General features: G+C 44.3%; 1 protein-coding gene across 8 annotated transcripts in view; it reads right to left on the reverse strand.

Annotated features, from left to right (window-relative positions):
* The window catches only part of ablim1a (actin binding LIM protein 1a), a 146,388-nt gene that overhangs the window by 49,106 nt on the left and 78,947 nt on the right, over window positions 1-18,335 (reverse strand). The gene's annotated exons all lie outside the window — the stretch shown is intronic.

Raw genomic sequence — 18,335 nt, forward strand, 5'->3', positions numbered from 1 at the left:
TCAGTTCAGAAATATTCTTGGGATGCCTGGTGTGACTCGTCTCTCTTAAGGTCATGCCACAGCATCTCAATCGGGTTGAGGTCACGACTTACTGGGCCATTCCAGAAAGCATATTTTCAGCACCTTTTGCGCGCAATGATTACATCAAGCTTGATTACATCAACAAGCTACAAACTTGTTGGATGCTTTTGCTGTTTGTTTTGGTTGTTTGGTGTTTCAGATTATTTTTTGCCCAATAGAAATTAATTGTATATAATGTATTGGGACATTATGGAGCCACTTTAATTGTAAATAAGAATATAATATGTTTCTTAACACTTCTACATTAATGTGGACGCTACGATGATTATGGACAGTCCTGAATTAATCTTGAATAGTGATGAGTGAGAAATATTATACCCCCCAAAAATGCTAACCTACCCTGTTATTGTAATGGTGAGAGGTTAGCATGTCTTGGGGGTATGATATGTGTGTGTCTGTGACTTTCTCACTCATCGTTATTCACGATTAAGCCTACCGTGTCGGCATAGGTTTGATTCCAGCCCATGCCAATCTGGCACAAATGACTTGATTGACTTGATTTAGTTACACATTTCAAATATGGTCAGTCTAGGGATTTTTACCCTCAACCTTCACAAGAAATGTTGCATTACTTTTGCATTACATAAATAGGAGGAAAAAATAACAGTAGGCTGCACCAAAATTTGTTTCCATTCACACAAAATGTTGGGTAAATTGCCACAGTAGATTTGCCATGATAAATGAGGAAATACTTTATTTCTATTGTACAGATGTCAAATAGATAAATTGCTCTTAGTCTGTTCAAAAAGGACTAAGTTGTTCCAATGACAATACCAACCAGAGGGTGAAACTACAGTGCATTCAGAAATAATTCAGACCCCTTGACTTTAGACATTTTGTTACGTTACAGCCCTATTCCAAAATTGATTAAATAAACAATGTCTCATCATTCTACACACACATCATTCTACACACACACATTCTACACACACATACCCCATAATGACAAAACAACAAGGTTTTTAAATTTATTGCAAATTTATATAGAGAAATAAAAAGCGTATTTACATTTACAAGTATTCAGACCTTTTGCTTTGAGACTTGAAATTGAGCTCAGGTGCATCCTGTTTCCGTTGATCATCCTTGAGATGTTTTACACCTTTATTGGAGTCCACCTGTGGTAATTTCAGTTGATTGGACATGATTTGGAAAAGCACACACTTGTCTATATAAGGTCCTACAGTTAACAGTGCATGTCAGAGCAAAAAAATTAAGCAATGAGGTTGAAGGAATTGTCCGTAAAGCTCAGAGACAAGATTGTGTCAAAGCACATATCTGGGGAAGGGTCCAAAACATTTCTGCAGCATGGAAGGTCCCCAAGAATACAGTGGAAGAAGTTAGGAAACACCAAGACTTAAAGCTGGCCTCCCTGGCCAAACTGAGCAATCAGGGGAGAAGTGCCTTGGTCAGGGAGGTGACCAAGAACCTGATGGTCACTCTTCCGGCGCCGACAGAGATGGCCGCCTCGCTTCGCGTTCCTAGGAAACTATGCAGTTTTTTGTTTTTTTACGTGTTATTTCTTACATTAGTACCCCAGGTCATCTTAGGTTTCATTACATACAGTCGAGAAGAACTACTGAATATAAGATCAGCGTCAACTCACCATCAGTACGACCAAGAATATGTTTTTCGCGACGCGGATCCTGTGTTCTGCCTTACAAACAGGACAACGGAATGGACTCCATGCAGCGACCCAAAAAAACGACTCCGAAAAAGAGGGAAACGAGGCGGTCTTCTGGTCAGACTCCGGAGACGGGCACACCGTGCACCACTCCCTAGCATTCTTCTTGCCAATGTCCAGTCTCTTGACAACAAGGTTGATGAAATCCGAGCAAGGGTAGCATTCCAGAGGGACATCAGAGACTGTAACGTTCTTTGCTTCACGGAAACATGGCTCACTGGAGAGGCGCTATCCGAGGCGGTGCTGCCAACGGGTTTCGCCACGCATCGCGCCGACAGAAACAAACATCTTTCTGGTAAGAAGAGTGGCGGGGGCGTATGCCTCATGACTAACGAGACATGGTGTGATGAAAGAAACATACAGGAACTCAAATCCTTCTGTTCACCTGATTTAGAATTCCTCACAATCAAATGTAGACCGCATTATCTACCAAGAGAATTATCTTCGATTATAATCACAGCCGTATACATCCCCCCCCCAAGCAGACACATCGATGGCTCTGAACGAACTTTATTTAACTCTTTGCAAACTGGAAACCATTTATCCGGAGGCTGCATTCATTGTTGCTGGGGATTTTAACAAGGCTAATCTGAAAACAAGACTCCCTAAATTTTATCAGCATATCGATTGCGCAACCAGGGGTGGTAAAACCTTGGATCATTGTTACTCTAACTTCCGCGACGCATATAAGGCCCTGCCCCGCCCCCCTTTCGGAAAAGCTGACCACGACTCCATTTTGTTGATCCCTGCCTACAGACAGAAACTAAAACAAGAGGCTCCCACGCTGAGGTCTGTCCAACGCTGGTCCGACCAAGCTGACTCCACACTCCAAGACTGCTTCCATAACGTGGACTGGGATATGTTTCGTATTGCGTCAGATTACAATATTGACGAATACGCTGATTCGGTGTGCGAGTTCATTAGAACGTGCGTTGAAGATGTCGTTCCCATAGCAACGATTAAAACATTCCCTAACCAGAAACCGTGGATTGATGGCAGCATTCGCGTGAAACTGAAAGCGCGAACCACTGCTTTTAATCAGGGCAAGGTGTCTGGTAACATGACCGAATACAAACAGTGCAGCTATTCCCTCCGCAAGGCTATCAAACAAGCTAAGCGTCAGTACAGAGACAAAGTAGAATCTCAATTCAACGGCTCAGACACAAGAGGCATGTGGCAGGGTCTACAGTCAATCACGGACTACAAGAAGAAATCCAGCCCAGTCACGGACCAGGATGTCTTGCTCCCATGCAGACTAAATAACTTTTTTGCCCGATTTGAGGACAATTCAGTGCCACTGACACGGCCTGCAACGAAAACATGCGGTCTCTCCTTCACTGCAGCCGAGGTGAGTAAGACATTTAAACGTGTTAACCCTCGCAAGGCTGCAGGCCCAGACGGCATCCCCAGCCGCGCCCTCAGAGCATGCGCAGACCAGCTGGCCGGTGTGTTTACGGACATATTCAATCAATCCCTATACCAGTCTGCTGTTCCCACATGCTTCAAGAGGGCCACCATTGTTCCTGTTCCCAAGAAAGCTAAGGTAACTGAGCTAAATGACTACCGCCCCGTGGCACTCACTTCCGTCATCATGAAGTGCTTTGAGAGACTAGTCAAGGACCATATCACCTTCACCCTACCTGACACCCTAGACCCACTCCAATTTGCTTACTGCCCAGATAGGTCCACAGACGATGCAATCTCAACCACACTGCACACTGCCTTAACCCATCTGGACAAGAGGAATACCTATGTGAGAATGCTGTTCATCGACTACAGCTCAGCATTCAACACCATAGTACCCTCCAAGCTCGTCATCAAGCTCGAGACCCTGGGTCTCGACCCCGCCCTGTGCAACTGGGTACTGGACTTCCTGACGGGCCGCCCCCAGGTGGTGAGGGTAGGCAACAACATCTCCTCCCCGCTGATCCTCAACACTGGGGCCCCACAAGGGTGCGTTCTGAGCCCTCTCCTGTACTCCCTGTTCACCCACGACTGCGTGGCCACGCACGCCTCCAACTCAATCATCAAGTTTGCGGACGACACAACAGTGGTATGCTTGATTACCAACAATGACGAGACGGCCTACAGGGAGGAGGTGAGGGCCCTCGGAGTGTGGTGTCAGGAAAATAACCTCACACTCAACGTCAACAAAACTAAGGAGATGATTGTGGACTTCAGGAAACAGCAGAGGGAACACCCCCCTATCCACATCGATGGAACAGTAGTGGAGAGGGTAGCAAGTTTTAAGTTCCTTGGCATACACATCACAGACAAACTGAATTGGTCCACTCACACAGACAGCATCGTGAAGAAGGCGCAGCAGCGCCTCTTCAACCTCAGGAGGCTGAAGAAATTCGGCTTGTCACCAAAAGCACTCACAAACTTCTACAGATGCACAATCGAGAGCATCCTGGCGGGCTGTATCACCGCCTGGTACGGCAACTGCTCCGCCCTCAATCGTAAGGCTCTCCAGAGGGTAGTGAGGTCTGCACAACGCATCACCGGGGGCAAACTACCTGCCCTCCAGGACACCTACACCACCCGATGTTACAGGAAGGCCATAAAGATCATCAAGGACATCAACCACCCGAGCCACTGCCTGTTCACCCCGCTATCATCCAGAAGGCGAGGTCAGTACAGGTGCATCAAAGCTGGGACCGAGAGACTGAAAAACAGCTTCTATCTCAAGGCCATCAGACTGTTAAACAGCCACCACTAACATTGAGTGGCTGCTGCCAACACACTGACATTGACACTGACTCAACTCCAGCCACTTTAATAATGGGAATTGATGGGAAATGATGTAAATATATCACTAGCCACTTTAAACAATGCTACCTTATATAATGTTACTTACCCTACATTATTCATCTCATATGCATACGTATATACTGTACTCTATATCATCGACTGCATCCTTATGTAATACATGTATCACTAGCCACTTTAACTATGCCACTTTGTTTACATACTCATCTCATATGTATATACTGTACTCGATACCATCTACTGTATCTTGCCTATGCTGCCCTGTACCATCACTCATTCATATATCCTTATGTACATATTCTTTATCCCCTTACACTGTGTATAAGACAGTAGTTTTGGAATTGTTAGTTAGATTACTTGTTGGTTATTACTGCATTGTCGGAACTAGAAGCACAAGCATTTCGCTACACTCGCATTAACATCTGCTAACCATGTTTATGTGACAAATAAATTTGATTTGATTTGATTTGACAGAGATCTAGTTTGCCAAAATGTACCTATAGACTCTCAGACTATGAGAAACAATATTCTCTGGTCTGATGAAACCAAGATTGAACACTTTGACTTGAATGCCAAGCGTCATGTCTGGAGGAAATCTGGCACCATTCCTATGGTGAAGCTGTGGGGATGTTTTTCAGCAGCAGTGACTGGGAGACTAGTCAGGATTGAAGGAAAGATGAAAGAAGCAAAGTACAGAGAAATATTTGATGAAAACCTGCTCCTGTGCTCAGGACTACAGACTGGGGCGAAGGTTCACCTTCCAACAGGACAACGACCTGAAGCACACAGCCAAGACGACACTTTGAGACAATTCTCTGAATGTCCTTGAGTGGCCCAGCCAGAGCCCGGACTTGAACCCGATCAAACATCTCAGGAGACTTGAAAATAGCTGCACAGCGACGCTCCCCATCCAACCTGACATAGCTGCAGAGCAGAATGGGAGAAACTCCCCAAATTCAGGTGTGCCAAGCTTGTAGGGTCATACCCAAGAAGACTTGAGGCTGTAATCGCTGCCAAAGGTGCTTCAATAAAGTACTGTGTAAAGGGTCTGAATACTTACGTATGTAAATGTGATATTTCGGTTCTCTTTTTCAATACATTTGCAAACATTTCTAAAAAACTATTTTTGCTTTGTCATTATTGGTTATTGTGTGTAGTTTGAGGGAATATAAACAATGTAATACATTTTAGAATTAGCCTGTAACGCAACAAAATTCTGTATCAGAAACCGTTCACTCCAAACAGAAAATGCAAATAAGAGTTTCCATGGGAAACAGGTAGGTACCTCCCCATTTTGGACTGTTTGCATCCGTTTGGTTCTTAAACGGTTTCCGGACTGAGTACACCCCAGGTGGTCTCCAATGAAGACTGACATCAAATCAAGACTGTACAGTTTCAATTACGGTCTTATTCAAAGTTGACTTAATATCTATCAATGTGCTCAATTTCATTGAAAGTTAAATGGTAGTCAAAACATTGGAATAATTTTACAATTTCAATAGCATTCATAAATAACGTTTACAAGTGAATGCAGACTAAAAAGATTTGCATCAAGTGTGATGTTTAATTTTTCACTCAGAATGAAATAACAAGGTGGCTCAGGTAAGTGTTACAGTTAAACAACAATCAATATCGACATTTCAATATCATGTAACTAATATGCAAATCAGACACATTTCAGCATGGAATTAAACATCATTGTAGGTATGATTGCCATAGTCAACTCAATCATCTTTTTCCTGCCAAGGTAGGATTTAGCCTCCATCCTCCACCTCCGAACCTCTCCACTTTGAAGGTTATTTTATTTTCTTGGCTGGCCCATTCTCCTCCCCCTCGGTTGTGCCGATACAAGCTGTAAATAAAAATACACACACCACGTTTTTTTGTTTCTAGTACATGGCACAAAAAGCTTACTGAAAAGCTTAGTATGACAGATGTGCTTTTAGGCCTTGTCAAAAAAACAGAGAGAGAGAGAGAGAGAGAGAGAGACACACACACACACACACACACACACACAGAAAGAGAGAGAGATAGAGAGAAATGGAATGCTAGCTACATGGTTAACACTGCATCTAGTCCTCGTTCCGCAGACAAAGGACCACCCCTGCTCCGGTGTCTGAGGCGTCCATCTGTTCCAACAAAGCGACGAGTAGGATCAGGATGAACGAGGATGAGTCCAGAGGTGTCTCTCTGTCCCTTGAGCTCCATGAATGCCCTGTCAGCAATGGGAGTCCAGCAAAAACGGGTCTGGGACTTGCGTGTCAGGACTGTGAGATGCGCTGCCACCGCACCAAAGTTGCGTATTAAACACCCTAAAAAAAATTGGCAAACCTGAGGAACCACTGGACTTGCTTGAGTGAGGTGGGACGGGGCCAGTCGGTGACCGCCTCAACCTTTACGAGGTCCATTTTGATGCTTGTGGTGGAGATAATGTGACCCAGGAAGGAAACTTGGGATATGCGATACTCACACTTCTCTATCTTGACATTGTTGACTCTGCAGGAGGCCTCTCAGGACATCCACAGTAGACCGCAGTAGAGGCAGCAACCTTTGCGCATTGGCCTTTCACGCACCTGTGGGCTCCGTCCCAGCTGCATGGGAACCTGAATGCTGGGTTCGGGGGGGGGGGGGAGGGGGGGGGGGGGGGGTTGGGGTGCTCAGAAAACCGGGATACTGGGGTGGTGTCAAAAATGTGGTTCCCTTTGAGGCCAGTTCATCATTGATTGAGGTAGACAAACCCTGGTGGAAAGCGATGACCAGGGCCTCGGTATTCCACCCACTCTCGGCGGCGAGGGTGCGGAACTCAATGGCGAAGTTAACAACTGGTCTGGCCCCTTGGCGGATATTGAACAGTTGACTGGCCACTTCTCGTCCGCCGTTCAGGGTGGTCAAAGACTCATCGCTGCTCGGGAAAATGAAGGCTAATAACTGTAGCTCGAACACCAGAGAACACTCAGTGAGGAACCCTTGCATCTTTCCAGGTGGCCAGCACACAACTTGGTTTGCTGGGATCTTGGGTTCCTGGTTCAAGTTTCTTTGAGGAACTACGGCGATGCCTGTAGCGCTGAGCGATAAGACTTAGACACTGGCTCCTCCTGGGTTGAGGCTGCACTGTGGTTGGAGGGAGTCGATAAGTGTCTGCAGGGTTTCTGATATTTGGGAGAGTTATTATTGCTTCTGCCCCAGCAGTGCTCCTTGTTGGGTTACAACATTATTTATCTGGGTGAAGCTTGCTGTGACATGGTAAGGTTGGACCCAGGTGCAGAGAAGAAACCAGATGAGGAATCAGTGGTTAAGGATAAACATAATACTTTACTGAGCAAATTGGACACACTTGAGTGCACACTTGAGTGTCGTTAATGTCTCGAAGGATGGTCTCTGCTGTCCTCTGGTTACAGGTGGAACCATGATATACTGTATGCAACGAGCCACATTCACTCCCAAGGATGAATTGACCCAGAGAGAGAGAGAGAGAGAGAATAACGTTTATTTGGATTACGGCTCAGAGATTAGTTAGATTAGATTAGTTAGATTTCGATGAGTTTTTCTCTGAGCGTAGCATGCAACGGGTTCCTCTATAGACACACACAAATACCACCTTGGGTTTGTGTTCTGTGTGTGTGTGTGTGTGTGTGTGTGTGTGTGTGTGTGTGTGTGTGTCTGTGTGTACAGTATTTGTGTATGTGGAGGATAGGGACTGTGGGAGTATGTTTCAAACAAACTGACTAAAGACCTGGCATTAAACAAGTCATGTGTGTTGATGATTCAACCATATACGCATCAACAACCACAGATAATGAAGTCACTGAAACCCTTAAAAAATAGTTGTTTGGAATCGGTGGCCAGTAATAAACTGGTCCTGAACATCTCTAAAACTAAGAGCATTGTATTTAGTACAAATCATTCCTTAAGTTCTAGACCTCAGCTGAATCTGGTAATGAATGGTGTGGCTGTTGAACAAGTTGAGGAGACTAAATTACTTGGCGTTACCTTGGATTGTAACTGTCATGGTCAAAACATATAGATTCAATGGTTGTAAAGATGGGGAGAGGTCTGTCCTTTAAAGAGATGCTCTGCTTTTTTGACACCACACTGCAAAAAGCAAGTTCTGCAGCCTCTAGTTTTGTTTAATCTTGATTATTGTCCAGTCGTGCGGTCCAGTGCTGCAAGAAAATATCTACTTAAGATGCAGCTGGCCCAGAACAGGGCTGCACGTTTTTCATTGTAATCAGAGGCCTAATATTAATACTATGCATGCCAGTCTCTCTTGGATAAGAGTTGAGGACTGACTGCATCACTTCTTCTTTTTATATAAGAAAGATTCATGTGTTGAAAATCCCAAATAGTTTCACAGTCAACTTACACAGAGTTCTGACACACACTCTTACCCCAACATACGTGCCACCAGGGGTCTTTTCACAGTCCCCAAATCCAGAACACATTCAAGAAAGCGTACAGTATGATATAGAGCCCTTATTGCATGGAACTTCCTTCCATCTCATATTGCTCAAATTAACAGCAAACCTGGTTTCAAAAGACAGATGAAGCAACACCTCACGAACAAAGGCTCTCCCCTATCTGACCTAGATACAGTAGTTTACGTGCATTCATTGATGTGTAGGTTACGTGTGCCTTTTTAAAAAAAGTATGCATTTCTGTCCTTGAGTTGTTCTTGTCTATTGATGTTCTGTATTATGTCATGTTTCAGGTTTCGTGTGGACCTCAGGAAGAGTAGCTGCTGCTTTTGCAACAGCTAATGGGGATCCTAATAAAATACCAAATACCACATACCAAAACACAGGGAATATCACAGAGGATATAGTAAAACCACGCACACATTTTTAGCATAATACATTTTTCTGACTAATGTACATGTAGGAGCAAGCATGTTGCAACAACAATGCAAATTAAGTTAAAGGGGGCATCCCAAATTGTAACCTATTCCCTATATGGTGCACTCCTTTTAACCAGGGAGCATGGTGCTCTGATCAACAGTAGTGCACTGTATAGGGAATACGGTACCATTTGGGATACAGCCAAAGACAACAGAATCAACAATTGGACAGTTGCTTTTACACTTTTTAAGAGGATAGCTCTAATGTTTTCTTACTAACCTTACTCTGCTACCTGACAACTTTACGGTTTTTACTTTTTAATTACCGTTTATATTTTTAGTTTTTCCCTCACTCAACTTTTTTTCATTCAACTTTTTCACTCCGGACGCTTATATGGACGTGGATCGTCAGGACCTCCACCAGCCGAAGCTAAGTAGTAACATTAAAATGATGCCTTCTAATTGCAGTCGCTGTACTCGTAACATACAAGAGAACGATCGCCTTGCGGCGAGGATAGCTGTGCTACAAGCCCAGCTTCAGACGCAATTGTTAGGCAAGGGTAATTTCAGTGTAGGAAAGGATGAAACAGCGTCTGTGCCACCAGTAAGTACAGATAGTAGTATAAATCCCCATCGCACGGTCCCTGCAGCTTTCTCATGACTTCTGGAGGGAAATGCTGTAGGAATGCTCAACCGGTGTCGCTCATTCAGCCGACAAAAACTTTCAACCGGTTCTCCCCATTAAGCAGCGAGTCGGAGTCAGAGGCCGAGCCTTCTCTGGTCTCTACTCCTCCCGTTATGGGGTCTGAAACGCCGAAACCTCCCACCATTAGCTCTGACAAATTGAAAACCCTGGTCATTGGCGACTCCATCACCCACACTATTAGACTTAAAACGAATCATCCAGCGATCACACACTGTTTACCAGGGGGCAGGGCTGCTGATGTTAAGGCTAATCTGAAGATGGTGCTGGCTAAAGCTATAACTGGTGAGTGTAGAGAGTATAGAGATAATGTTATCCACATCGGCACCAACGATGTTAGGATGAAAGAGTAAGAGGTCACCAAGCGCAACATAGCTTCAGCGTGTAAATCAGCTAGAAAGATGTGTCGGCATCGAGTAATTGTCTCTGGCCCCTTCCCAGTTAGGGGGAGTGATGAGCTCTACAGCAGAGTCTCACAACTCAATCGCTAGTTGAAAACTGTTTTCTGCCCCTCCCAAAAGATAGAATTTGTAGATAATTGGCCCTCTTTCTGGGACTCACCCACAAACAGGACCAAGCATGGCCTGTTGAGGAGTGACGGACTCCATCTTAGCTGGAGGGGTGCTCTCATCTTATCTACAAACATAGACAGGGCTCTAACTCCCCTAGCTCCACAATGAAATAGGGTGCAGGCCAGGCAGCAGGCTGTTAGCCTGCACAGTCAGCTCAGCTATCCCCATTGAGACCATGTCTGTGCTTCAACCTAGGTTGGGCAAAACTAAACATGGTGGTGTTCGCCTTAGCTATCTCACTAGAATAAAGACCTCCTCCATTCCTGCCATTATTGAAAGAGATTGTGATACCTCACATCTCAAAACAGGGCTACTTAATGTTAGATCCCTCACTTCCAAGGCAGTTATAGCCAATTAACTATTCACTGATCATGATCTTGATGTGATTGGCATGACTGAAACTTGGCTTAAGCCTGATGAATTTACTGTGTTAAATGAGGCCTCACCTCCTGGTTACACTAGTGACCATATCCCCCGCGGGGGATCCTTCCACACTCTTCCAAACTCTCTCTGCCTACCCAAGGTCATCAGAGGACAAAAATCAGTTAACCACCTAACTGAGGAACTCAATTTAACCTTTCGCAATACTCTAGATGCAGTCGCACCCCTAAAAACTAAAAATATTTGTCATAAGAAACTAGCTCCCTGGAATAAAGAAAAGAGCCGAGTTCTGAAGCAAGCTTCCAGAAAATTGGAACGGAAATGGCGCCACACCAAACTGGATGTCTTACAACTAGCTTGGAAAGACAGTACCGTGCAGTATCGAAGAGCCCTCACTGCTGCTCGATCATCCTATTTTTCCAACTTAGTTGAGGAAAATAAGACCAATCCAAAATGTATTTTTAATACTGTTACAAAGCTAACTAAAAAGCAGCATTCCCCAAGAGAGGATGGCTTTCACTTCAGCAGTAATACATTCATGAGATCATGATCATTAGAAAGCAAATTACAGACTCCTCTTTAAATCTGCGTATTCCTCCAAAGCTCAGTTGTCCTGAGTCTGCACAACTCTACCAGGACCTAGGATCAAGCGAGACGCTAAAGTGTTTTAATACTTTATCTCTTGACACCATGATGAAAATAATCATTGCCTCTAAACCTTCAAGCTGTATGCTGGACCCTATTCCAACTAAACTACTGAAAGAACTGCTTCCTGTGCTTGGCCCTCCTATGTTGAACATAATAAACGTCTCAATATCCACCGGATGTGTACCAAACTCACTAAAAGTGGCAGTAATAAAGCCTTTCTTGAAAAAGCCAAACCTTGACCCAGAAAATATAAAAAACTATCGGCCTATATCGCATCTCCCATTCCTCTCAAAAGTTTTAGAAAAAGGTGTTGCACAGCAACTCACTGCCTTGCTGAAGACAAACAATGTATACGAAATGCTTCTGGTTTTAGACCCTATCATAGCACTGAGACTGCACTTGTGAAGGTGGTAAATTACCTTTTAATGGCATCAGACCGAGGCTCTGCATCTGTCCTCCTGCTCCTAGACCTTAGTGCTGCTTCAGAAAGATATCAGTTTGTCTCTGTGGATGGTTTGACAAATCAATTGTAAATGTCGGTGTTCCTCAAGGTTCCGTTTTAGGACCACTATTGTTTTCACTATATATTTTACCTCTTGGGGATGTCATTTGAAAACATAATGTTAATTTTCACTGCTATGCAGATGACGCACAGCTGTACATTTCAATTAAACATGGTGAAGCCCCAAAATTGCCCTTGCTGGAAGCCTTTGTTTCAGACATAAGGAAGTGGATGGCTAGAAACGTTCTACTTTTAAACTCAGAAAAAACAGAGATGCTTGTTCTAGGTCCCAAGAAACAAAGAAATCTTCTGTTGAATCTGACAATTAATCGTGATGGTTGTACAGTCGTCTCAAATAAAACTGTGAAGGACCTAGGCATTACTCTGGATGCTGATCTCTCTTTTGACGAACATATCAAGACTGTTTCAAGGACAGCTTTTTTTCCATCTATGTAACATTGCAAAAATCCGAAATTTTCTGTCTAAAAATGATGCAGAAAAATGTATCCATGTCACTTTTGTCACTACTAGGTTAGACTACTGCAATGCTCTACTTTCCGGCTACCCGAATAAAGCACTAAACAAACTTTAGTTAGTGCTAAATACGGCTGCTAGAATCCTGACTAGAACCAAAACATTTGATCATATTACTCCAGTGCTAGCCTCCCTACACTGGCTTCCTGTTAAGGCAAGGGCTGATTTCAAGGTTTTACTGCTAACCTACAAAGCATTACATGAGCTTGCTCCTACCTATCTTTCCGATTTGGTCCTGCCGTACATACCTACACGTACGCTACAGTCACAAGACGCATGCCTCCTAATTGTCCCTAGAATTCCTAATCAAACAGCTGGAGGCAGGGCTTTCCCTATAGAGCTCCATTTTTATGGAATGGTCTGCCTACCTATGTGAGAGACGCAGACTCTGTCTCAACCTTTAAGTCTTTATTGAAGACTCATCTCTTCAGTGGGTCCTATGATTGATTGTAGTCTGGTCCAGGAGTGTGAAGGTGAACGGAAAGGTACTGGAGCAACGAACCGCCTTGCTGTCTCTGCCTGGCCGGTTCCCCTCTCTCCACTGGGATTCTCTGCCTCTAACCCTATTACAGGGGCTGAGTAATTGGCTTACTGCTGCTCTTCCATGCCGTCCCTAGGAGGGGTGCGTCACTTGAGTGGGTTGAGTCACTGACGTGGTCTTCCTGTCTGGGTTGGCACCCCCCCTTGGGTTGTGCCGTGGCGGAGATCTTTGTAGGCTATACTCGGCCTTGTCTCAGGATGGTACGTTGTTGGTTGAAGATATCCCTCTAGTGGTGTGGGGGCTGTGCTTTGGCAAAGTGGGTGGGGTTATATCCTGCCTGTTTAGACCTGCATTGCTTGCTGTTTGGGGTTTTAGGCTGGGTTTGTGTACAGCACTTTGTGATATCAGCTGATGTAAGAAGTGCTATATAAATACATTTGATTTGATTAGATTCCAACATCTAGTGGAAAGCCTTCACACAAGAGTGGAGTCTGTTATAGTTGAGGGACCAACTATTGGGGGACTAACTCCATGTTATTGCACATGATTTTGGAATGAGATGTATGAGCAGGTGTCCAAATACTTTTGGTAATGTAGTGTTACTCCAAATGAGTGGATTTACTGTAACCACTGCCTGTTCATACTTATTGAAATGATATTATAGCTTTGTGACTCTCAATGCCACAGTACTTGCCTTCAAGTAGGATTTGATGACCTGGCTAGCTAACTAGCTAACTGACTAATTGTTATTCTCGCTTGCTGGACTCAGTGTACAGCAGCTGTGGGAAAATATTAACTAATTGGCTGTTCAATCTGTTTATTATAATATTGACAAGGCACTTGTAACTTTGACACAACAGGAGATAAACAGGCCACACACTGTAGTCCTCTGGGCCTTGGGTGAATAAACAAACAGAGACTGTGATTCATTGGGACCAGGCTTTACTTGATGTGCATTAGCTTGGCTCACACTTGGGGCTATAATCAGTGACCTAGTTACCAGCGACAAGCCATTTTCAATGGAAGGAGGAGACATGAGGAAACAGCAACTTAAGTTGGTGATGAGAGAGCTAGCAATAAGAATTGAAAATCAAAGCAAATCAAATCAAATTTTATTGGTCACATGCTCTCAATTGTGCATCTGTAAAAGTTTGAGAGTGTTTTCGGTGACAAGCCTCCTGAGGTTGAAGAGGCGCTGTTGCGCCTTCTTCCCCATGCTGTCTGTGTGGGTGGACCATTTCAGTTTGTCCGTGATGGAACTTAAACATTTCCCACTTTACATATGTAGGTGCTCCCTCTGCCGTTTTCAGTTGCACAGGGTGGGGTCGAGACCCTGGGTCTCGAGCTAAATGACGAGTTTGGAGGGTACTATGGTATTAATTGCTGAGCTGTAATCGATGAAGTTTACATACACTTAGGTTGGAGTCATTAAAACTCATTTTTCAACCACTTCACAAATTTATTTTTAACAAACTGTAGCTTACGGGCCTCCTGGGTGGCGCAGTGGTTAAGGGTGCTGTACTGCAGCGCCAGATGTGCCACCAGAGACTCTGGGTTCGCGCCCAGGCTCTGTCGTAACCGGCCGTGACCGGGAGGTCCGTGGGGCGACGCACAACTGGACAGTTTGGCCGGTAGGGAAATCTTGTCTAATCGCGCACCAGTGACTCCTGTGGCGGGCCGGGCGCAGTGCGCGCTAACCAAGGTTGGCAGGTGCACGGTGTTTCCTCCGACACATTGGTGCGGCTGGCTTCCGGGTTGGATGACGCTGTGTTAAGAAGCAGTTCGGCTTGGTTGGGTTGTGTATCGGAGGACGCAAGACTTTCAACCTTCGTCTCTCCCGAGCCCGTACGGAAGTTGTAGCGATGAGACAGGATAGTAGCTACTAAAACAATTGGATACCATGAAATTGGGGAGAAAAAGGGGTAAAATAAAAAAATTAAAAATGTAACTTTGGCAAGTCAGTTAGGACATCTACGTCGCGCTTGACACATCATTTTTCCAACAATTGTTTACAGACAGATTATTTCATTTATAATTCACTGTATCACAATTCCAGTGTGTCAGAAGTTTACTAAGTTGACTGTGCCTTTAAACGGTGCCTTTAAAATTCCAGAAAATGATGTCATGGCTTTAGAAGCTTCTAATAGGCTAAATGACATAATTTGAGTCAATTGGAGGTGTACCTGTGGATGTATTTCAAGGCCTACCTTCAAACTCACTGCCTCTTTGCTTGACATTATGGGAAAATCAAAAGAAATCTTTAGAAAAAAATTGTAGACCTCCACAAGACTGGTTCATCCTTGGGAGCAATTTCCAAATGCCTGAAGGTACCACGTTCATCTGTACAAACAGTACGCAAGTATAAACACCATGGGAACACACAGCCGTCAAACCGCTCAGGAAGGAGACGCGTTCTGTCTCCTAGAGATGAACGTACTTTGGTGCGAAAAGTGCAAATCAATCCCAGAACAACAGCAAAGGACCTTGTGAAGATGCTGGAGGAAACAGGTACAAAAGTATCTATATCCACAGTAAAACATGTACTATTTCAACATAACCTGAAAGGCCGCTCAGCAAGGAAGAAGCCACTGCTCCAAAACCGCTATAAAAAAGCCAGACTAAGGTTTGCAACTGCACATGGGGACAAAGATTGTACTTTTTGGAGAAATGTCCTCTGGTATGATGAAACAAAAATAGAACTGTTTGTCCATAATGACCATCGTTATGTTAAGAGGAAAAAGAGGGAGGTTTGCAAGCCGAATAACATCATCCCAACCGTGAAGCACAGGGGTGGCAGTATCATATTGTGGGGGTGCTTTGCTGCAGGAGGGACTGGTGCATTTCACAAAATAGATGGCTTAATGATGAAGGATAATTAAGTGGATATATTGAAGCAACATCTCAAGACATCAGTCAGGAAGTTAAAGCTTGGTTGCAAATTAGTCTTCCAAATGGACAATGACCCCAAGCATACTTCCAAGCATACTTCCAAAGTTGTGACAAAATGGCTTAAGGACAACAAAGTCAAGGTAATGGAGCGGCCATCACAAAGCCCTGACCTCAATCCTGTAGAAAATTTGTGGGCAGAGTTGAAAAAGCATGTGCGAGCAAGGAGGCCTACAAACCTAATTCAGTTACACCAGCTGTCACGAGGAAAGTGCCAAAATTCACCCAACTTATTGTGGGAAGCTTGTGGAAGGCTTCCCGAAACTTTTGACCCAAGTTAAACAATTTAAAGGCAATGCTACCAAATACTAATTGAGTGTATGTAAACTTCAGACCCACTGGGAATGTGATGAAAGGGATGAAAGCTGAAATAAATGATTCTCTCTACTATTTTTTGATATTTCACATTTTTTAAATAAAGTGGTGATCCTAACTGACCTAAGACAGGGAATCACTTTTATCAGGATTAAGCGTCAGGAATTGTGAAAAACAGAGTTTAAATGTAGTTGGCAAAGGTGTATGTAAATTTCCGACTTCAACTGTAGGTATTCCTCTTGTCCAGATGGGTTAGGGCAGTGTGCAGTGTGATTACGATTGTGTCGTCTGTGGACTTATTGGGGCGGTAAGCAAATTGGAGTGGGTCTAGGGTGTCAGGTAGGGTGGAGGTGAAATGATCCTTGACTAGTCTCTCAAAGCACTTCATGATGACGGAAGGCAAGACTAAGGGGCGATAGTCATTTTGCTCAGTTACCTTAGCTTTCTTGGGAACAGGAACAGTGGTGGCCCTCTTGAAGCATGTGGGAACAGCAGTACAACATCACTGATGCACTTGCTAATAAACTCGCTCACCGAATCTACATCGATGTTGTTGTCTAAGGCTATCCGGAACATATCCCAGTCCACATGATCGAAGCAATCTTGAAGCGGGGAATCAGATTGGTCGGACCAGCGTTGAACAGACCTGAGCACGGGCATTTCCTGTTTTAGTTTCTGTCTATAGGCTGGGAACAACAAAATGGTCAGATTTGTGGTCAATGTAAAGATCAGATTTGCCAAAAGGAGGGCCAGGGAGGGCTTTGTGTGCATCGCGGATGTTAGAGTAGCAATGATCCAGAAATGTGCCAGCCCGGGTCATGCACTAAATATGCTGATATAATTTAGGGAGCCTTGTCTTCAGATAAGCCTTGTTAAAATCCCCAGCTGTAATAAATGCAGCCTCAGGATTTGTGGTCTCCAGTTTACATATAGAGTCCAATGAAGTTCTTTCAGGGCCTTCGAGGTGTCTGCTTGGGGGGGGGGGGGGGGGGGGGGATATACACGGCTGTGATTATAATCAAAGAGAATTCTCTTGGTAGATAATGCGGTCGGCATTTTCTTGTAAGAAATTCTAGGTCAGGTGAACAATAGGACTTGAGTTCCTGTATGTTGTTATGATCACACCACGACTCGTTAATCATAAGGCATTACACCCACGCCCTTCTTCTTACCAGAGAGATGTTTGTTTCTGTCAGCGCGATGCTTGAAGAAACCGGGTGGCTGTACCCACTCTGATAAGGTATTCTGAGTGAGCCATGTTTCCGTAAAACAGAGAATGTTTCAATCTGTGATGTCTCTCTGGAAGGCAACCCTTGCTCGAATTTCATCTACCTTGTTGTCAAGAGACTGGACATTGGTGAGTAGTATGCTCGGGAGCGGTGAGCGATGTGCCCATCTACGGAGCCTGACCAGAAGTCCGCTCCATCTGCCCCTTCTGCGGTGCAATTGTTTTGGGTCGCCAGCTGGGATCCGATCCATTGTCCTGGGTGGTGGTCCAAACAGAGGATCCACTTCGGGAAAGTCGTATTCCTGGTCATAATGTTGGTAAGTTGACGTTGCTCTTATGTCCAACAGTTCTTCCCGGCTGAATGTAATAATACTTCAGATTTCCTGGGGTAACAGTGTAAGAATGCTGTAAAAATACATAAAAAAACTAAATACTGTGTAGTTTCATAAGAACGCGAAGCAAGGCGACCATCTCTGTCGGCGCCATCCTAATGCTCTCATATTATGCAAATTTCAGCGACATGCCACGCAACAGCTAATCGGGAGATGGAAGCTTGCGCTTGCTAGCTTTGACATTTGTTAACAACAAAACAGGCGTCAAAGCATGCTGCTTGAATGCTATACCCACCATGGGAGAGTTCAACGATTTGATTGCTGA

The sequence above is a fragment of the Oncorhynchus mykiss genome, chromosome 1 (genome assembly GCF_013265735.2).
Source record: "Oncorhynchus mykiss isolate Arlee chromosome 1, USDA_OmykA_1.1, whole genome shotgun sequence".
Taxonomy (NCBI): domain Eukaryota; kingdom Metazoa; phylum Chordata; class Actinopteri; order Salmoniformes; family Salmonidae; genus Oncorhynchus; species Oncorhynchus mykiss.